At 27.4% G+C, this 24,111-nt stretch overlaps 1 protein-coding gene across 3 annotated transcripts in view; it reads left to right on the top strand.

The window, feature by feature from the left end:
• The first annotated feature begins 1,926 nt into the window (after positions 1-1,926).
• LOC107447408 (uncharacterized) overlaps positions 1,927-24,111 on the top strand; it is a 46,078-nt gene continuing 23,893 nt past the window's right edge. The window contains exon 1 of one of the 3 annotated variants that reach the window (XM_016062317.4): positions 1,927-2,066. The gene's annotated coding sequence lies outside the window, so the exon portion shown is untranslated. Of the gene's footprint in view, positions 2,067-8,168; positions 8,298-21,594; positions 21,791-24,111 lie in introns of those variants that run through there. The other 2 variants (XM_016062319.4, XM_016062316.4) reach the window with 2 other exon arrangements.

Below are 24,111 nucleotides of genomic sequence, written 5' to 3'. Positions count from 1 at the left end.
TAACTTTCAAAAGTTGAATTTAAAAAAAATTATACATTTCTTATGATAAAGCAATAAGCTTTTTTTTCAAACTCTTGAAGTTATGTGAACAAACAGACTGAGAAAAGATTGGAAATAACTGTTGAAAAATGCCGGAATATAACATTTCTATATAAAAAAGAATTCATAAAAATTCAATGCATTCTTAATTAGATGCATCAATACATTGTAAATCAAGTTGCTTTTAAATTTCAAAATTACACACAATGAAGAACATGCTTAATATGTGCGTAAATATAATATTCAAAATATTCAATATAATGTAAATATTCAATGTGTGGATAAAACATGGAAAAAATTACAGAACAATAAAAAAAGGGAAAAAGAAAAAAATAATAATAAAAATAATTAAAATCCTGAAAAAAAAAGATATAATCTTTTCATCAGCTCACACAATTATATACACAAAAAGGAGTGCTTTCTAACATTGTATCAATATAGCCAAGGAAAATATATAGATACAATAGTGTGAGAAGCACTCAAAAAAATAAAATAGAACACATTAAGTAAAAATATCACGTAAAAACAGAAAATAAAATAAAAAGAAAAACAGAAAAAAACATAAAACAAAATCTATAAAGCGAAGAGCGAATTCAAATGTATTTACATGAACGGGAAATGTTTCAAGAATCATTTAAAATATTTTCGTAAGAAGATTGCCAGATTACAAAATAAGAAAACAGAAGCATGAATAGAGGGGTTTCGTTTTATAGTGCGTTCTTACTTCAGAACTGAAGAGCGTTTAATTGTTAGTTACCAAGGATGGGCCCGAAAATGGATGTGCGCAAGGTAATATTATACTGGATAATTTAAAAAAGTTTACAATTAATAATTTTAGAAAATAAACTTTTTTTAAGAAGAAAAAGAGAGAGAAAGAAACATAAATTGCCTGTTTTGCTCATAATTTAAGCCACGGATGGGGATGCAATGGATTTGCACATGGTAAAAATTATATAAATTAACAAAGAAGTTTTTTAGTAAATTATATTTTAATATATAATTTTATTTAATTATGATAAAACATATGATTTTATGATAAAAGGTTAAATAAGTTTATTCTAGTTTAAAAAGTTTTCTTAAAATCTAATAACAAGACTGTTCTCGACTCCACCTAATACTCGAGAATAAAAACCCTTCATCATTGAAGTGGACAAAAATCAACATGTTTTAGGTGCCCCAACATGACGCTCCATGAAGGTTAAAAATAGAAAACAGTTATCAACCAAAAAAAAAAAGTAAAATAAACAAGAGCGAAAAAACAGTAGCCGCGGTAGCCGAGAAAAGGGTAGAGGCTTAAAGATTGATTTCGGGGCAGAATGTATTTCCATGTGGTATTTAAGGGCCATGTTCATTTACAAAAGAATTGATATTCCTATAAAGCATGACATCTATTGAGTCAAGAACGGAAAGTATCTTGGCTTATTAAAATTTAATGTTGGTCCAAGGTCCAGACAAAGTGCAACAGTTGATGATTTATTGATTTATCTGCCATGTTCTTCATCCATAGGTTTATTTCAGAATATATTGATATTTGTATAAGAAAAATAAATCTATTTATTTCCAAGTTGTTTAAAATAAAATAAAAACTTGAAATACATATATTTTTTTTTAATTATTCGAACTTAAAATTTTGTTTATCACTGCTACTCTTTCAAATTTATTTTCTATGTAAATAAAGAGTGAAATACTTTACATAATCGTCATGATTTGCGAAAACATGTCGCGTTATTTACCGCTTGAATAGCGTTTGGATTAAAAGAGTTCAATTGTAAACAAAGCTGTAGTCAAAAAGAGTTATTTCAAAATTAAGTGGATTTACAATGAAAGGAGGAAAAATGTGGGCAATTACGTAGCCCCATCCTTCATTAGTAAACAAATGACTCTCTCCTTATTTCTCAATTAATTTCTCCTCTTCGCACGCATTGCTCAATGCTTAACAGATAAATCAAATTCAAAGGAAGTTCTACAAAGCAGATTTTAAAAAGGTAGTGCCGGGGTTTTTGTAGAGTAACACCTCAACAGTAACGGTAAGTCTCATTTATTTGCATGATTCTAGAATTTCTTTTTTCAAAACGTGTCTGTAAAAATAAGCAGAAGAAATAATTAGCAGATATATTTTCGAATCAAATAACACCTGCGATTAGAGACATTCATTCAAAACCTTTGGAAAAAAATTTAAGAAGCAAAAATTTAAAAGAAAAAATGATAACGAAATTATAAGTAAAAAAAATGTTTTATATCTTTAGAAAACAATTAATACAAAAAAAAACATTTAAAGAAAAATCACAATATCGAAATTTTCAAGAAAACATATTACAATTTATTCATTTATTTATCAATTGATTTTTTTTTACATAATTCGAGCGTAAGTTATTTTGTTTGCTTCTGTGGAATTTTGCCCATTTAGTTTTTTTAAAAAATGTCCATATTGAAAATTTGAATCGCTTGGTTTTATTTTATAAAACAATAATGTGTCTACACATTATGGTAAATATTTTCCTCCTTAAAGATTTGTTATTAGCATTATTACTTATTAATAAAATATAAAATTATTAAAGAATCAAATTGAATACAATTTGAATATCTTTCTACTAATTCAGTAAAATATATATTTATTTTTTTCATTTTATATAAATCGCAGTTAGATTGTTTTACTTTACGCAATTGATAAATAAATTTATTTTTGAAATATCCAGAGTTATTTATTAAAATAAAATTATCATACAATATTATAAATACTTGAATAATATACTTCAATCATAGTGAATCTATATAAATTAAATAGCTTTAACTCTTATTTTTGTAATATTGATAAGATAAAACAATTAAAGACAAGATTATTGTGTTTTTAAAAAAATGTGCAATTTTTATGAAAATAATTAATGCTGAGTTTGTTGGTTTAATGCTTATGAAATGTTTCATAAGAACTTCTCCTTTTCGCTGGTGCAGGTGATTAATTCGCAAATGCAAAGGCAAATAAATTAAACTAATTTTTTTTGTTAATGTTTTAGGTTACAGCTATTTAAAAAAATTAACATAAGAAAAAAACATATGAAAAAAAACATAAAAATAAATAAATGAAATATCTGAATTTACTTGCACCGGTGAAATGGAAAAGTAGTGTTTTATATTTAATTGATAAACACATTCAGTATCATTATCTAAACATCATTATTTAATTTAGTATATTTTAAAAATGAAACAGCAATTCTAAAATATTTTTAAATTTTGTTATTTGATTGTAATTAAAATTTTATTTTAATTGACATTTCATTTTAAATTCAACTAATTGACTTAAAGTTTAAGTAATTTTTGTATTCCTACTATTAGTTCAGTTATTCTGCCTATATCTTGTTCAAATTGTCAATCGTTAATAAAATACTCTTTATTCCTCCACTCAACTTCAAATACATTTTTTTTAACTTGTAGTGGATCTCACTTTATGTTAATACAGTTTTTTTTTTAAATATTGATTCATTCATTAAATAGGGATGAGCAAAAAATCATATAGAATTTTCTGATTGTTTAAGCATGAGTCATTGTTTTAAATTTTACTATAAGCGATTCAGTTTTTCATGCATTTTAAAAATAACATCAGTGATAATTTATAACTTATAGCTCTATTTGAACAACAAAAAATAGTTTATTGTGCACATTTAATTATTTTATATTCACTGTGTCATATAAATTCAATAATGAACATTACGTGATAGCACGTGTGGACCACGTCACCGAATTTATACTTTTTTAGTTGTCTGCCGGGGCCCAGGGCCGCATTAACCTATAGGCACACTAGGCACGTGCCAACGAAATTCAGGGGCCTACGAAAAACTTGGGAGAAAAAAATTTGTTGACAAAAATAATTTAGCTTTAAAAACAACAAGTGTATTTTGCACAAAATTATGAAGATACAAATAAAAATGTAATATTTTTCGGTAATAAATTATTTTGCAGAATCTTATGATATAATATATTACTTTTTTGGATTCAACGAAATCTTGTATTATGCTGTCGAATTCCAAACTACGCAAACTGTCGTATTCAATAGACATAAGTGCGAGCGATGCCAAGCGATCTTGATTCATTGTTGAACGCAAATAATTTTTCATCAATTTTAATCTGGAGAAAGATCTTTCTCCTTCGGCATTTGATCCAGGAATCGACAAATATATTCTTAATGCAATGTGAACGTTAGGAAAAGTATTCACAAGTTTATCTTTAACATAGTTATCGATCGAACTAATCATAATGGTATTATCGATATCAACTGCAATATCGGCAGTATGTCGATATTGCAGATAAAGTTCGATAAACAAATTTGTAAATTAAAATCCATATTAATAAAAATGTTAAAAAAATATTCAAGAAAATTTTAGCATATATTTTGAAAAGAGGGAAGGAAGGGAGAGCCCAAAAACGGCTATGCCTAGGGCCTACGAAAGGTATAATCCGGCTCTGCTGATACCAATTCCTGCAATTAGTTCCCACTCTCCCTATATATCGCTCATGGGCTGCAATAGTAGCGTATCTCAAAAATCACGTGTTTTGGACTAAGAACAGGTGTAAATACAACCACAACTCATAATTCAACTTGAAGGCAATCTTCGTTTAATAAAAACTAAAAAATTTCTTATGCATTTTCTTTAGCAATGAAAAGTTTAAACCCACTTATCTCAAAACATGACTTTTTGAGTTGTGCCGCTATTGCAGCCCATGAGCGATATATCTATGTATCTTGTTCAAATTTTCAATCTTTAATAAAATACTCTTTATTCCTCCACTCAAGTTCAAATACATTTTTTTAAGACTTGTTAGTGGATGACACTTGATGTTATAGGGATGAGATTAGCCAAAACGCAAAAAAGCTGAATTTCCACGATAGTAAATTTTACGCAAGAGCAACCCTTTAATAATAAATTCCAGACAGTTTAAGGTAATAAATAATGTGTTGACATACAATTGTGTACTAATCTATTATTATAAAAACGATTACATTGATACTTAACATTCAGTGAAGAAAAAAAATTACCAATTGAAAAAATAAAGCTGGAAATTATATTTTTCCTCAGTTCACATAAGAGACAATTACTACTTGAAAAACTACCTGGATTAGCAAATTAAAACTACTGAGAATATATATTAATATTTCATTTCTTTTAATAAATACTGTTATGTAATTTATAGCAAATATATCAGTAATATTACTTTTTAAATTATATTGGGGAAAAAAACTTTAACAATGGACCGAATCATTATGTTCATATTATAGTCTAATCTAACTACAGCCCTCTGAAACATATCAATAACAGTGAAGTAGAAATATATAGTAACTCCTTAACATACAAAAATTGCTATTTTAGTTTGAAAAATTACATGACAATCAGCAACTGTTTAGATAATTGTTTTTTATTTGATAAGAATTTTGCATTTTATAGCATAAATAACAGCAATTATAAATAAAATCTTGATGATGAGTTAATCAACTCTTTTTTCCCCAAAAAAATTTTTTTTAATTAAATCCCTTTTTAAGTTATTGCTTTTGTTTGCTATATCTTTTATGTTTGCTATATTTAGTCCTTAGTTCATCTTCAAACATCTTGTGACAAATTCTATTTTTTCTTCTTTGCAAGCAAAGAATGTAAGTTTTGAATATATTCCCTTCCAGTTTCTCTGATGTTGTAACACTTACATATACTAATAATTGTAGTTAGAAAAACAGTCACCTTTACAGTAACTAATTTTTAAAAAAATTTACTTCTTACAAGAATTGCGATAGTTGATCTTAAAATTGCGTGAATATGAATAGTAATTATGGATTTTGAAATCACATGAATATGAAACTAGATATACGATTTTGAAAATGAGAAAATACGAACTGGGATATAGAATTTTTAAAACGCGTAAATACAAATCACGATTCATAATTTTTAGACCGCGTAAATGCGAATCATGATGCGTGATTTTTAGATTGCATAAATAAGAATTATGATGCATAACTTTTAGAATGCGTGAATGCGAATCCCAATGCCTTACTTTAAAATCACGTATAAATACGAAAATCAATGTTTGATATTATAAACCGCATTAGCAAATCAACACATTGAATTTTAAACTTGCGTGAATACGAATCGCTACATAGGTTTTTAAAAAGACGTAAATACGAATCACAATATGGGATTTTTAAATCTCGTATATAAGAATCGCAACGTACAATATTCAAATCGCGTGAATAAGAATCGCAACACGCAAATATGAAAAGCTATATTTGATATTACAATCGTGTGAATAAGAATCGATATGTTAGCAGATTCCAGGCTTGGGACCTCTAAAAGGCTTGTTTGAAACAGCGTCGTTTGAACTACGAAAATCGGATCTATCTGGAGAGCGGGTAAAAAATTCAGAAAATCTTATCTGCTGAGTGTAAAGGGGGAGAAAATAGGTAAAATAAGTAAAAATGAGAAAGGATTGGTAGCTATGTAGTTTGAATTTTCTGTTTCTCTTTGAAAATCGGTAAATTTTCTGAAAAAGCGGAATACTTATAAAAAAAATGAAATTTTTAGAAAATCTGAATTTTTGATAAAAAAGCTGAAATTTAAGAGATAAAAGTGAAAAAAGCGGAAATCCGCTAAAAAGCGGAAAAATCTCATCCCTGTGTTAATACAGTATTTTTTCCAAATAATAATTCATTAATTAAATTTAATTAATTAATTTTAGTTTTGTATAGGAGAGAAAATATGTAATTATACATTAAAAAGTGACAAAGATAAAATTTTCTTTATTGACCGAAGTAGGAATTCACTTTAATGTTGTTTATATTACTTGTTTATTATAGAAGACCAAATAACAATTGGTATCGATTAAGAAGGAAGAGATTTGAAATAATGGGAGAAATTGTTTTTTCTTTGAACATTGAAATATTAAAGTCCATAATGACTTAAATTCCCAAATCATATCGCTCTTTGAACCTCATAAAAAACCTACTGCAGAAAATTTCAAAGAGTTAAGAAAAAAGAAATTATAGCAGATCATGAAAGACGAAATGAGAAAGTTTTAACTTTTAGATAAGGTATTATTTTCACTGAATAGAATAAAAATAAAACATATCATTTCAGAGAGAAAAAAAATTCAATATTAAAGACAATTTCAAGAATATGAAAATATTGATCAATAAAAAGAGGCGTTTAAGAATAGAAACTCCGGATTTCCACATTGAGAGTTGCAGTCACCAAGATGGCGTCGTGACTACTTAATCTACGCATCCAGAGCTTTAAGGTGGACTACGTTTGATTGAAATTAGTATTTTTATGGTTACTTGAAAACGCGTGTTTATTTTGTTTAGGGTTATATTTAAAAAACGTGTAATTGTAAAACTAAATAATTTAAAATCAACGGTAATTGTAATAAAAAATAAATAAATATTGTACTAAAAATCAAAATTAATAGAGATATGGTACTGTAGTGAATGGTAATTGTAATTTAGTAGTGGCAGATACACTACAGTACTAACTCATCAAAGACAAACGTAAAAAAAACGCCAATATTATTGAAGCAATAATAATAAATTTTGTTAATATTTACTAGTTGAAGCAAAATTATAAGCTATGTACTAAAAGGAAAAATTAATTGACAAATGATACTGATTCGTTTAAGAAAGCGTAAAATATGGGCAAACTATTATTGACGTCAATGATGCCTAATTAATTTTGGTAATACTAGATACTATTAAAAATTTTAAAAAAAGCTACGAAGTAAAAAACAAAATGAATGGAGAAATAGAATAATGTTACGGAGAACTGTAAAAAGTCGTCTTACTATTACTAACACCAATAATGCTTCATTTTGATAGTAGGTTAATAGGTACTACTGGCATTATGGAAAGTGGTACAATTTTAATCTGTACCAAATATACTCCAATGTACCTGATAAGAAACTTGATTCACTTCAAAAATATATTAATAAAGAAATAACATTCGGCATAATTCAAACACTCAAAAATAGGCGCCCATTTTATTAGGATTATGCATTTACTTCATACTCTTAAAAAGTTACAAAATATTTTATGAGTCGATATGGCGACAATTACAGCTGCATCAATAGTGGATATTATTATGATAGAAACTGAGGAAATAGTTTCTGATATAAGTACAGGAACTTGATTGTGATAAATTTTAAATATCATAAGTTGCTTCGAGCAGTAGCATTCTGATAGATGATACCGAATACAGTTAATCTTTATTTGGATTGAATGAACTATGGAAGTACGTGTTTTCTTAATCTAATAACATAAAGCCACCGGGCAGAGCAAAATATAATGATAAATTTAAAAAAAGAAATTAGTTTAGCTTTATTAATTTTCAGTTTTGAGCAGGATTTTGTAGCATTAGAATATTGTTCAGTAATAATTTATAATTTTTTTTCAATAATTATCGTTAATTATTTTATCAAATAGATTTCTAATTTCAGTAAATAAGGTATTTATTGAAAAAATACAAACAAAACATTAAAAAAAAGTAAATAAAACGCTGCTTTCAAAACAGTTCCCGTGAAAATACATATCTGTCGCACCGTTTATTATACCCGAAAGCGGATTCTAAAATTGCATTCCTAATTTATGGAACTGAATAAATAAACAAAAATATCGTGCAGCTGCGCAATTATTCTTTTGTTTAAATGACCGGGTGAAAAGGCATTTTGTTTTTCAATGCGGCCTCTTCCTCCAATCAAAAAATTGTCGTGTCGCTGTCTCAAATATCTTACGTCTTTAGAATTGACTATTCATCATCTTGTTCAAAAAAATACAATAAATAGCTTTTATTATCTTAAAGTGCGTCATATAACAAATTAAGGAACCTCAGTTTATCGAAAAAGCGACTCCGGAGAAGTAGTCTAGAAAACTACATTATTTTTGTAGCTTACTACAATTACGAATAATTTGGTATAAATGTAGTTAATTACAACTACTTTTATTACAAATATATTGACGGCAAACTACTTTCGAAATATAGTGACTACTTCACTACTTTAACGTGAGGGGATTATTATCGACTAAGTCAACCTCCATCTATCAAAAAGATGCCTCTCTGTAGAATCAAGTTAATATGTCTCGTATACTAGTGATTTGGAATTTAATTTTTATAGTGGTAGTTACGCCACATTATTCCCCTTCTAGACTTTTTGCTGTGGTAGAATTCGATGAACGAAAACCACTATAAGAAAATTATAGTTGATCTATGCTGTTTATTTATTTATATCATTTTTACTTTTTCATTCACTATATATTTTCTCTATTTTTTTTCTGTTTTTTTTTTTTTTTTGTTTATAGCAATTTGCTCATTATTTTTCTTTCTTAATTTTTCTTAAATAGCATTTCGCTCATGATTTTAAATAAATAGATATCCTATATTTACATAAATAAGTGATAAAAACTATGAAATTAATCCTCATCACAGGTGATTGCAAACTTAAAAGTACGGAGTACCTTTTTAGGGTCTATTGACAAAAAGGTTTCTAAAACGAATAAAAATTATTTAAAAAACAAACTAAAATTTTATAATATTTTATGCCTTCATTAAGATTAAGTTACTTATTTAAGCAAAAAAAAATAATGTGTTAAAGCATGTAAAACTGTTCACGCTAGAAAAAGCAGCGAGTCCAGCAGCATAGAGGGATGAGTAAGAAAATAATAGCTTTGAATATGACATTGAATCGTATATAAATCGTTTATACAGTAATCTTTCAACATTCAAAAGGAAAAAGTTCCAATCCCGGGTACTGGATAGATGAAAAAGTTAGGAGGGTTTTCATTCCCTTTTTCTTTTTGTTTTTTCTATTTGAAGAATGAAGGAGTTCTAAAAAGTTACGTACCGCTCCACAAATAAATATCGGGGGGGGGGGGGAGAGGGAATACCTCTTTTAAATTCCATTATTTGTAAATTGATATAATTGCAAACTCATCGTTTGCGCATCTAGGATGATTATTTCTCTCACTTATCCAAGGGCGCCGGCAGGGGGGTGCAAGGAGGTGCACTTGCACCCCCCCCCGTCCTTTTTTTAAACAATTAAGGAAATACAGAAAAAAATTTTGTTATAAATTTTTTTTTCTTAAAAATAATTTTATTCAAAAACAAATAATTAAGTAATTATTGATACATAATAATTAAAAAATTGTTTAATCAAACAAGAATTGTAATGAGCCTTGTTTGTTGTCCTAATCTGTTTATAACTTTTTCAATGAAATCTGAGTCATCTTTGATTCTTTTCTTATGCACATTGAGCATGCACAAACTACTTAATTTCTCGTGAGACATTGTAGACCGATTCCATGTTTTGATGCGTCGCATTGTACTAAAAGTGCGTTCAATAGCGCACGTAGTAGCTGGAAGAGTTCGGCCAATTTTGATTGCCTCCGCTACAGCTGGATAAAACGGTGTGGTCTCAATTACTAAATCGATGTATTCGAGGGATTCATAAGAATTTTCTCTATTCCACCACATTTCGTACCACTTTGTAGCTTCAGTGATGAATTTCGGTAAGAGCAGTAGCTATGCCAGCGCCATAAATAAAGTTTCTTGTGGCAAAATTTGCAAGTACAAGAAATTCGTACTTTTTTTTAAATATCTTGTCAACAATGAAGAAATGTATTTTGAAAGAAATTAGCAGATGAAAGTTTATTGTAATAACAAAACAAAATGTAAGAACAGAATATTTGTAAATTTTTTTTTGGGGGGGGGGGTTAGTTTGTTAGAGGGTTGCACCCCCTTTTACATTATTCTGCCGGCGCCCTTGCACTTATCTCCAATGTATGCCGGGTAATGGAACTGAACCTTAAAAAAAAACATTGATGTAGGGCATACGGAGCAAATATATACCGGGCAGTGGCACTGAACCAGAAAAAACACTGATATAGGGCATACCTAGCAAATGTATACCGGGCAAAGGCACTGAACTGTAAAAAAAACATTGATGTAGAGCATGCCGGACAAATGTATATCGGGCAGTGGCATTTAACTATACCTAGTATATATTTCGGACATTTACCAAAGTGACTGCGTGATTGTCAACATTCACTGGTGGAAATCAACAACCGCCCATTTCTGTCATGTATGTATAATTTTAAGTTACCTTCTCATGGATATTTCAATTATTATATGTTATTAGTACAGTACAGAACCCGTTATCCGGAAATCAGAAAACCGGAAAACCAAAAAACCGGAACGAAATTCGATAAATTTTCCCGCAGTTTTTTAAATAAAAATTTTTTTTCCTCATAAGATTTTAGGAAATTTCTTTCTTTTTTGAAAGATGTTTACCTTACCATCATTTTGGAAATAATCATTAGTGTATTACTTCATCGTTTTTTCTTCTTTTTAAGATTATTTCCCAAAAAAAATTTTTTTTTAGTTGGGTTTAACAATAAAAAAAACGGCTTTTTGTAGAGATTCAGAAAACCGGAAAAATCAGTTATCCGGAATAGCGATGGTCCCGATCATTCCGGATAATCGGTTCCCTAGTGTAGTACCTTCTCATTTATTCATTATTGTTAAAGTACGTGATTTTAAGTGATTATGATTTGCCTTAGCTTTGATCAGTACTTTATAGCTGCTTACCGAATGATATCAAATATTGTGTTGCAGATGCTTTTAAATCTCGAAATGGAGTGGCAACTTGGGAAAATTTGGAAACGTATTTAAATTTTCAATTATGTATAAAAAAATTTCTTAAATTAGCTGTCATATTTATTGTATTTTTCCTTTTTTGAATTATTTACTTTTAAGAAAATTTATTAAACTTTGAACTATAACATTTCTAGAAACACTCGAAAAATCTAGATTTTTTGAAAGAAAAAAAAAACATTCTTCAGTAAAATAATGTTTTTTAAAACTAAATCAGGGTTACGAATTCATTTTTTAGAATGAATTGCGCTTCTATGATTAGAACAAAGAAAAAGAATATTTTCCTGTGGAATAACTAGACGCCATTAAACAGTAAGAAAATAAATTTTTTCTGAATTTCATAAAAACTGGAACATACAATTTTATATCCTCCTTTAGATAATAAAAGATTTTTTTTTTGGGGGGGGGGGAGAGGAGACTATGCTCCCAATCAAAAGGGGCATCGAACCGATGAATAAATTCATTAAAACTTGAAATCATTGTTTATTATTTTACCACTAAACTCTTCATTTTGATATTTAGCTCAAATAAATTTTAATTTTAAAACAAATTTAAAAGTGAAATCATTCAAATTTAAATATTTTCTGCATGTAAGAAAACAAGAATATTTTGCAGGAATTTTCTCTTTTTTGCATTACTGTATATTTTTACATACGAATTTTTCCTTTTCGTCCTTCGCATATATATATATATATATATATATATATATATATATATATATATATATATATATATATATATATATATATATATATATATATATATATATATATATATATATATATATATATATATATATATATATATATATATATATATATATATATATATATATATATATATATATATATATATATACACGAAGGACGAAAAGGAAAAATTCGTTTTTTATGTAAAAATATACAGTAATGCAAAAAAGAGAAAATTCCTGCAAAATATTCTTGTTTTCTTACATGCAGAAAATATTTAAATTTGAATTATTTCACTTTTAAATTTATATATATATATATATACAGGGTGATTTTAAAAAGATGGGCAAAATTTTAGGAAGTGATAGTACACACCCAAGCAAACAATTTTTATCAAAGAATGCATGGTCGAAAACAAAACGCAAAGGTGCTGGAGCCTTTTGAAAGTTGTTTGATGTAAACGTGAAAGCTCTATTCCTGTTGCGAGTTACTGCGCTGCGTTACTTGTCGCCGAGCTTTCGGCCGCTGCTGGGGAAGTTCGTGATATGCCTGGTGTGTTTCAGAATGTTCGCCTGTCCTTTCTTCGCCGTTGTACTGCGTGCATAGCACTGTTTTGAACACTTATTGTAATCACATGCCATTAAATTTTGCTTTTATAACTTAACTTCATCGTTCTTTTTGTGTTTTTGCCTCATATAAGACATTAAACTTTGACCCCCTCTAGCGGTTTTGCGTTTTGTTTTCGACCATGCATTCTTTGATAAAAATTGTTTGCCTGGGTGTGTACTATCACTTCCTGAAATTTTGCCCATGTTTTTAGAATCACCTTGTGTGTATATATATATATATATATATATATATATATATATATATATATATACACTCAATTTTTCTAATTGAACATGTAATAATTTCTTATTCTAATATTATGGGTAATATTCTCGCATTTTGTTAGGGGGGGACGCACAAATTATTTCCTTCTTTATATTTTGTAAATAATCATCACAATAAAGAAAAATAATTAGAAATCATGAAATCATAGCAGTAATTGCCGAAAAAAAGATCAAGGACGAAATCACGCCTGAAATACGTGTTTCGTTTCGAGATTCGGTTGTCGTAATAAATAAAATCGTATAAAAAATATCGAATTTAAAAACTGTGGAGAAATGAATGAATAGTCTCATAATTGCCAAAAATTCGATAGAATTATTGCCTTAAAAAGTAAATACTTATGTATTTTTTTGAGCTATTTTATTGCTTCAACTCTTTCTTTACTCTGTTTTTTTAAATTTAAAATGAATAAATATGAAGATGCAGAGTATAACAGTTTTGGTTAAACCTATTATTTCAATTAATAATAGCAGATACTTCGTAAATATTAACACGAGATGATGAGAAAAAGTAAATATTAACTGTGATCTTGAAAAGGGCGGTGACCTGCATCAGCGTGATAAACATCTATTTATTTTTTTTCATTATTTCGAGGAAGAAACAATAATCAAGACACTTTTAATGCTCTTTGTTTCTTAATGTGTGACCGATAAACAAAAGAATAGTTTTGTTGACCTTCAAAATTTTTGAATGAACTTGATTTACATCGTGTTCAGGCATTAAAATTTAACCTTATGTTAAATCTTGTCTAGAAACTGAACACGAGATGGCCATAAAATTGTTTCTTTCTTTTTTCATACATATAATATATACATAGATCGTAAAAACTTCAAAGTATAATAGAACAGGAAGACATAAGGGTGGCAAGGAGAAATCGGGAGGTCAATTAATATTTAACATATAATAAGGTCTGAGACAAAACGGGAAATTTAACAATCACAAACAATCCTGTCAGGAGTATTAAAAATTTTAATGATTTCAAACATTTAAATGAGTAATTGTTTGTTAATTAAGTTTTTATTGACACGATTTTTGTACGTGAGGATGGAAGCTTCTGATCGAATGGACGATATCTTTCCGACTAGCTAGAACAATCATATCTTAACTGGAGTTGAGTGGCAATAAAAATTTCAATCGCATCATCGGAATGCTATATCCATTTTCTTTAACAAGCATTTCAAGCTGTTCTCAGACTAATGAGCTCCCTGACGATGCGTCATCGACAAACGGGAGATTCCGAAATTTTGAACCTTTACCACAATGTTCAAAATTAACCACAGATCCTTGCCCGATGTCAATAAACAAATTGCATAATAAAAACTAAAAATTCTTAATAGTCATACTATAAGTCATACATAATAGTCATACATACTATATATATATATATATATATATATATATATATATATATATATATATATATATATATATATATATATATATATATATATATATATATATATATATATATATAGTATATATATATAGTATATATAGTATATATATATATATATACTATATATATATACATATATATATACTATATATATATACATATATATATACTATATATATATATACATATATATATACTATATATATATATACATATATATATACTATATATATATATACATATATATATATATATATATATATATATATATATATATATATATATATATATATATATATATATATATATATATATATATATAGTATATATATATATATATATATATACATATATATATATATATATATATATATATATATATATATATAGTATATATATATATATATATATATACATATATATATACATATATATATACATATATATATACTATATATATATACTATATATATATACTATATATATATACATATATATATACATATATATATACATATATATATACATATATATATATATATATATATATATATATATATATATATATATATATATATATATATATATATATATATATATATATATATATATATATATATATATATATATATATATATATATATATATATATATATATATATATATATAATAGCGTAATAAATAAATACAAAAAGGTCCCATATTTTGGAAAATTTTAAAAATTTATTTCCATTAAAAGATTTTAACATAATTAAAAGCTTTAAATATAATAAATCTCTTGGTAGAACTATATTTAATTATAATGTTCGAAGCAAAAAATTAGGGAGAATTAATGTATCCGATTATAAATGTCACAGTGAAGAAGAGAAATATTTTATAATTATTACATATTATAACAAAAACATATTATTACTGGTAATTCAAATATTATAGAAAACTTAGAACTTGTGAATTTAAAGATTAGGCACAAAATTTAGATCCATTTACCATATATCAATTAATAAAATTCTAAAATACTTTCTTAATTATCTCAATAGTTTTTGTTTAAAGATATCAAATATATTCTCTTTACCTTTAAGTATGCTAACAGAATGGAAATGGGGTGTTTATTATTACTTCAAAAACTTTGTTTTCAATAATAAGGATAATTTAAATAACAGTAACAATTCAACAAATTTTTCTAATATTGTTCAGTCAATTAAGGAACTACAAAAAAATTTTGTAATTAGCCCCATAGACAAAGCTAACAATAACTAGGCAATCTTCTGAAAAAAAATTTATGATGAACTTTTAAATACGGAGTTAAAAAATATTAAAAATATTAAGCTTAGTAATTTAAATATTTATATTGTCATTAAAAAAATTTTAGCTTTTCATTAGAGGTTAAAAATTAAAATTAGCAATATACAATTTCCTTACTTAATTATCAGTCCAAAATTGCATTAAATTCCTATAAAATTACCTAGCTGAACCTGGCACCATTTTCCCTAACTATTTAAACAAAATTATTAACAATATTAGTAACGAAGTTTTTTCTTGGAGCATTATTAATTATCAACCGATTTTAGAATTTATTAAACATAATAAAATTAATTGTATTGCGACTTTTGATTTCCAGGATCTTTTCAATAGCATTCCCTTTCTAGACTAAAAGATGTCTTTTTAAATTATTACTATGATTTTAAAAATATCTTTAATTGCGATTTTGATTATTGGGAAATTCTAATTAATTTTTGCCTTTTTGATCTAATTTTTCATCTCTCTTAGCTGAAAAAAACTGGAAAAAAATTATGCTCTCCATATTAAATTTGTTTTTAGATTTATTGATGATTTAATTATCTTTAATTTTGAAGATTATACAATTTTATTAAATAATATTTGACTCTAGGAATTTTGCCTTGTTCACATGATGATAATATTAATTTCAAATTTTTGGATTTGGGTAATATAAAAGTAAAAATATCTGTTTTCTTGATTTATGCGATCAAAGAAATTATTTTAATTTTAACATAAATAAGCTAATTACATGGAATTCTAATGTTTATAAGAACATCTATTTAAATACCATTTTTAATCATATGAATAGAATTAAAAGAATATGTAGTAATGTTTATTTATCCAAAAAAAATTTAAAACAAATAGAATAACTCTTTCAGAATTTGATAAAAACCAATGGATACCCAACTAAAGTTAAATTCTATATAAAATCATTGAGTTAATTGTATTTTATTGTAAATAAATTTACTAGAAAACCTTTTTGTTAATTTATATAATTTTTACCATGTGCAAATCCATTTCGGGCAAATCCGTGGCTAAACTTATGCGCAAAACAGGCAATTCATGTTTTTTTCTATTTTCTATTTTATTTTAGTTTTCTTAAATAAAAGTTAATTTTCTAAAATTATTAAATTTCAAAAATTATTAATTGTTAGCTTCTTTAATTTATTCAGCATAATATTACATTTCGCACATCCATTTTCGGGCCCATCGTTGGTAATTAACAAATCAAACGCACTTCAGTTCCGCAGTAAGAACGCTCTATAAAACAAAGCCCTTTTATTTACGCTTTTACCTCGATTTGCACTTCTGTTTATATATTTTGTAGCCTGGCAATCTTATTAAGAAAATGCTTTAAATCATTCTTGAAAAATTTCCCGTTCATGTAAGTTCATTAGAATTCGCTGCTCGCTTTAAAGCTTTCGTTTTATGCTTTATTCTGTTTTTTCTTTAAATTTTATTTTTTGTTTTTGCATGATATTTTTACTTAATGTGTTCTAATTTAATTTTTTTGTAAAATTTTTTCTTGAGTGCTTCTCAAACTATTGTATTGATAAATTTTTGCTTCGGCAATATTGATACAATATTAGAAAGCACTCCTTTTTGCGGATATAATCGTGTGAGCTGATGAAAAGATTATATCTCTTATTTTCCGATTTTTTTTTTAATTTTTTTCCCCTTTTTTTGGATTTTTACCATTATTATTTTTTAAAATTCTTTTTCCCTTTTTTCATTGCACTGTAATGTAAAAAAGGATATATATATATATATATATATATATATATATATATATATATATATATATATATATATATATATATATATATATATATATATAGATAGATAGATAGATAGATAGATAGATGATAGAGCCATTGGAACACAACCATTTATCCTTTTTCTTGACACATTCAAAAAAAAAAAAAAACAATTCGGTTGTAAACTTAAAAGATCATTATAATAATCCTCTTTAGCTTGGTCTAAAAGTTCACAGCAGAAAAAAAATAATAAACCAATAATTGCAATGACAACGGAAGTTCTATAAAAGAACAAAGTTTTTTTTCGACCTTGAAACGAGTTTTTTTAGCGAAAGAATGATTTTTTCTTGAATTGATATTATTATAAGTGTATAAGACGATCGAACAACCACATTATTAGAGTTGACCGCCGAGAACCTTGTATTTTTTTTTTTTTTTTAGGTTTTAGAGTATTAATATTTAAAAAAAGTCGCGGTTTTACTTCCGTATCCCGACTTTTACACCACTTTCCAAATATTATTTTACCCAAGTGAATGCAACTCTCTGGGTTTAAGTATAATGAACATACATTGAAAAAAAAAACTTGATCTACAAATAACAGGGGAACGTATAAAAATTAAGTAGAAATCCAGGAAGAATAAATATATGCTTAGAGCAGCGATTCCCAAATGGTGTTCTGCGGAACCCTAGTGTTCTGAAATGTCACACGGGTTCCGAGAGTCAGTCATTTTTAAATCAGTAATGAGTTTTGAATCTTGTAATTATGTTTATTTAGAAACCTACAATTTATTTCAAATTTTGATTATTTTTATGAAATTACTTTAATTAAAACGCTGGTAAAAAAAATTGCATTAGTATTTCTCGAACTTTTCAAATCAAAACAAAATAATCAAATTCAAGAAAAAGGAATTATGTTTCTTTGATAACTGTTCTCTTCATTTATAAAAGTTATTTTTCAAGAACGCTAAATTCAGCTTATCTGATTCATTTTCCAGTAAATATATGGGCCAAAAACAAATGCAGAGCATGACTAGACGCCACTACAGGCCTACGGATTCAATTGTTTGACATAAATTATAATTATTTTTATGATTATTTTAAAAGCTTTATTGATAAAACGATTATTGAAATATTATCATAATAATTAGTAGTTGTTCTTTGGTTTCTATGTTCATATCTTCTAATAAGTATAAATTTTATTTATTAAATTATGGTTCCGACCTAAGATGCTCGATCAGTGAGTGTTCCGTTGTTTTAAAATATTAGGAACCGGTGGTATAGGTCGTATTCTGTAACAAATAATATTTCTAAAGTTCTTTTCATGCGTCTCTCATATAAACATCGTTTATGTTTAGACGGCCTAAAAATCCAGCCTTAGTACATTTTAATCTTTATTTATAGAACAAACGAATTCTACCATCATTGGAGCTGTTGTGGCTCAGGGGATAGAGCATTCGCCTTCTAATGAGGTGAACCGGGTTCGAATCCTAGTCGGTTCGAATCCCGATGGCTAGTCGAGTGGAATTCCGCACCCGGTTCGCACCGACCACAGTACTGATATAAATTATCCTCGTTGGTAGACGGTTCATAGGTTAGAGTTCCCTTGCCGTCAGTCTAAAGAACCCCGAAAACCGTCGGTGGTTTTCGGGGTTTCCCTCTCCATATAGTGCAAATGAGGACAAATGCGATCAAAATCGCCCTCCACGAAGAGAAATTTCTCCCAATACTAGATCCAGTAGTTTCCTTGTCTTTTGGATTGGGTTCAAAATGACAAAGCTATGGAGTCGAAAATTAACCGGTAAATAACCCGAAAATTTGGGTCGGTTGTTCAACGACGGTAATTGAATAAAATAAAAAAATTCTATCATCAGCATTTTAAAATGAACATAATCGTAGTTAAAGTAAACTTACTTTTCAGGATCCGTTTTGAATTTTATTGTCTTGAAAGAACCAAATTGTCGCGTATGATGTAGTTGGGCTTGGAAGGAAATAAAAACAAGTAAAATAATTCGGCCTATAATATTTATATGAAATATTTAAATGATAACTATCAAGACATTTGAAAGAATGTATTTAAAATACATAGTAAAAAAAATATTTCACAATGAAATATAAAACTGGGCAAACACAATGAAAATTTATTCTCACAAAATAAGCTTCACTCATAGTAGATACCTGTTTCAAGCTATTTTTATATATTTCAAACAATTTTTATGCATTTCAAACAATTTTTTTGTATTTTAAACTATTTTAGTATATTTAAAACAAATTTCGATAGATTTTATGTTGCTTCGAAAATATTCAGTGATATCTTGTAAATCAAATTTTTGCGAATTCAAAACATTTTCAAACTTTTCACGCACACATACTCTCACTTTATCTAGGGTCGATTAATAATTTTTTATAAATTTATTTTTCAATAAAATTGCACATAATTCTAAGTTACAATCCTGAGAGAAGTATGAGAGATGAGAAAATATAGAGAAAAAAAAATAGAAATAATCTAATTAATAAAGATAATGAAAATAGAAGAAGTAAAAGTATTAAAATAAAATATTTGTAAAATATTTTTAAAAAAATTTCATTTAAAAATCGCTATTAAAAAGTCGGAAAACAAAATAATAAAAAGATATGATCTCCTCATCAGCTCACACGATTATATCCCCTAAAAGGAGTGCTTTCTGAGTGGTAGCTGATGACGAGATTGTACCTTTTCATTATTTTGTTTTCCTGCTTTTTAATGTTTCTTTTAAATGAAACGTTTTTTTAAATAAATATATATATATATATATATATATATATATATATATATATTTTTTTTTACTTTTTGTGTTCTACTTTATTTATTATAATTTTTATTAAAAAAATTTTTGAGTGCCCCTCACACTGTTGTATTAATATATTTAGCTTTGGCTTTATTGATACAATATCATAAAGCACTCTGTTTTACGGATATAATCGTGTGGGCTGATAAAAAGATTATATCTTTTTTTCCGGCTTTTTTTTCCAGCTTTTTAAATAATGTTTTATCCTTTTTTTTATTCATTTATTTATTATTTTTTTTAAACTGTTGTTTGTTATTTTTTTACTTATTACTTATTATTTCCCCCTTTTTTTCATATGTTTTTAATTTCTCTTTGTTTTATTCTTCATTTTGAACTTTATACATATATATATATATATATATATATATATATATATATATATATATATATATATATATATATATTGCGGATATAATCGTGTGGGCTGAAGAAACGATTATATCTTTTTTTCCCGGTTTTTTTAAATAAAATTTCACCTTTTTTTCCCCCCCTTAAACTGTTGTTTGTTATTTTTTTACTTATTATTCCCCCCCCCCACTTTTTTTTAAATTTGTCTATTATTTTTCTTCGTTTTATTCTTCATTTTGAACATATATATATATATATATATATATATATATATATATATATATATATATATATATATATATATATATATATATATATATATATATATATATATATATATATATATATATATATATATATATATATAAATTTCCAGAACGCATTGCAATAAAAATCATATTTTTCAAACGTTTGAAAATTATTTATTTAAAACTTGAATAATATATTTTTTAATTTTATTTCATTTTGATTTATTGTCCAAAAAAACATTTGAATTTACATTTAAATAATTCGCGCATTTAATTAAAAAAAAAAAAAATATTCGAGTAACACCAAAGTGTAAGAAGGGAAGTGTACAAAGAATATCAGGATATAAACGTAGTGCAGTTTATCCTTGATCCCTTATTTGATTCGGAATCAATGAACGAACATCCTGATACGCAAAGAACAATTTTCCAGATGATGGTTACTGAATATACCGCAAAATTAAAACGAACAAAATGATATTCTGTTCGTGCAGCTAACGGTTTGCGCCAAGAGTTGTGTCAAGATGGACTTAAGGTTAATTGACCAGTTGTGACAATTCGGGGATGATCTTTTTTTGTTTTCTTCTTCCTCTTTAAATATGATTGATGTGATTGTTCTATTCAGATTATTCGAAAGTTTTACAAACCAGGTAAGAGCCTTTATGTATTTTCTTAACAGTATAAATACGAACATAAGACAGTTTCGAATAATTAATTAAAAGTTTAATTCGCTCATTTAATTTCGTGTTTAAATTATATCTGTTACTTGAATTTTAGTTCTTATTAGAGTAAAGACAAGCTTAGACCTTGAAAAATTGATGAGCGCCACTGGCGATTAAAATATTGATTGTCATTCTTTCACCATTTTTTATTTGGCAGAAATGCATCTCATGTGCTATTGCTATTTAATTTATCTTTAATAAACATAGAATTATAAAATTTTTATAATATTGAGAAAATTAGTTTTTTTCACACTTGTTTCTTGAAACTTTTTTTTAATTTTAGAAATGAAACTTGTAATGTTTACCATATTTTAGGAAATGATTAAAAAGGAATGCCTTACGTCACTAATATCAACAGTTGCTTGGGTATATTTCCGTATCGTGATCTGTCGCGCCAACTACAATCGCCAAGATGCCAAATAGATTTTATACTTGCAATTTATTTTCTTTTTTTAAAAGCACGAAGATGTTTGCCCGGGGATGGCTACGATTTATATCTTTTGAGTTGGTTCCTCTTCTGATTCTTTTTTTTTTTTTTTTTTTAAGTTTCTTGCGGGCCACTGCCCGGAATTGTGAAGACTCGGCGATTATTCTGCCACAGATCACGATACGGAAATCTCTCCAGTTTGCTTAAACGTTTGTGGCCACATGTTTTAAGAAAAGGATACTGCTAAAATATGATACAACTGGCCAATATTCTAATTAGAAGTTAAAAATGAAAACATGCCCTAACTCTCGGAAAATCTAGGACCTCGTTTACATTTTTACAAAGTCATGTTTCATAAGAATACCCTTACAATAGAAACAAATAAGTCAAGTTAAAAACTCGTAAACTGAAATAGACTATAATCAAGGCCTGATATAGAAATATGGAGGCCCTAGACACAGAACTATCAGGGGGGCCCCTAATCATAAGTTTTAAAAAATACACTTTTTGTTTACGTATGAAGTGCCTTTAATTTGCTTATATCATGGGTAAATAATATATTAGTTAATTTAAACTTATATTTATTAAAAGTTTTGTTAACTCATAATTCTAATGCACAATTCTTAAGTAAAAAAGAAGAAGAAAAATATTTGTACCAATAAGGGGCTTTTATTAATATGGAGACCCTAGACCTGGACCTCTCCGGCCTTATGCTAAAGCAGGCAGTGACTATGATACTTGCAGCGTTAAGAAGAACGTTTGGCGTATAAAAACCATTACAGACTCCAACAATCATTTAAATAGAAAGGAAATTCTCATTCTTGAACAAACAATATTTTCCTATAATGAGTCGGGACCGGTGAATACTCGGGATACAGCGCTCGCCTTCCAATCAGATGAATCGGGTTCGAATCCCAGCGATGGCTGGTCAATACGAATTCCGCATCTGGCTTGCACAGTGCTGATATAAAATATCCTCAGTGGTAGACGGATCATGAATAAGAGACCCTTTACCGTCAGGCTCACAGTGGGAGATTTCCGTGGTTTTCCTCACCATTCAAGGCAAATGCAGGTTAATTCCATTAAAGTATTCCTCCAGAAAGGGCCGGCCAGGTGGGTGAGCGGTTAGCGTGCCTGATTCGAACCCGCAGCTATTGGCTTCAATTAAGCCAATGGTTGCAGGTTCGAATCCCGCTCTGGGCATTGATATTTTTCTCTATGCGTTGACCTCTGTATGTGATGTGTGAATGTTGCCCACTCTATGAACAGGTATCTGTGGCAGTATGGCGTGAGTAGTTTTGCTCGCCTCCATGACTTAGGTTCACAGGTGTCCACTTCTCGGGTAAAGAACGTAAAAGTTCAGTATCCGCCATTAGAAAAAATAAAGTCATCCAGAAAGGCAAATTTCTCCCTATACTTCATCCAGGAATTCTCTTGTCTTCTGGATTGGGTTCAAAATTACAAAGCTACAGAGTTGAACATTAGTAGTCGGAGTTGAACATTAGTAGTCGGAGTTGAACATTAGTAGTCCCAAAAAAAAATTGGGTCGGCCGTTTAACGACGGTTATAAAATAGAATATAATGAGTTGGCCTATTACTACGGTGAAAAGAAAGGAAGATTTTTAAAAAATATTGAAAAATAATAATTTTAGCATTTTACTAACTATAATTAATTAAAAATGTGTATGTGTTACGAAATAATAGCAGCACTGAAAATTCATCTTATTTCTTTCTCCTTGAAAAGTAATTTTCTTAAAAATAGGTCCCCTATTTGATAAATGTGCATAAAAAATATTACGAGTGTGCATATCGGAAGGATGAA

The sequence above is a fragment of the Parasteatoda tepidariorum genome, chromosome 1, assembly GCF_982258835.1.
Source record: "Parasteatoda tepidariorum strain Cologne lab strain chromosome 1, Ptep-v5.0, whole genome shotgun sequence".
Taxonomy (NCBI): Eukaryota; Metazoa; Arthropoda; class Arachnida; order Araneae; family Theridiidae; genus Parasteatoda; species Parasteatoda tepidariorum.
Note: the sequence above shows the minus strand (reverse complement) of the source record. Positions and strands in the feature narration are given on the sequence as shown.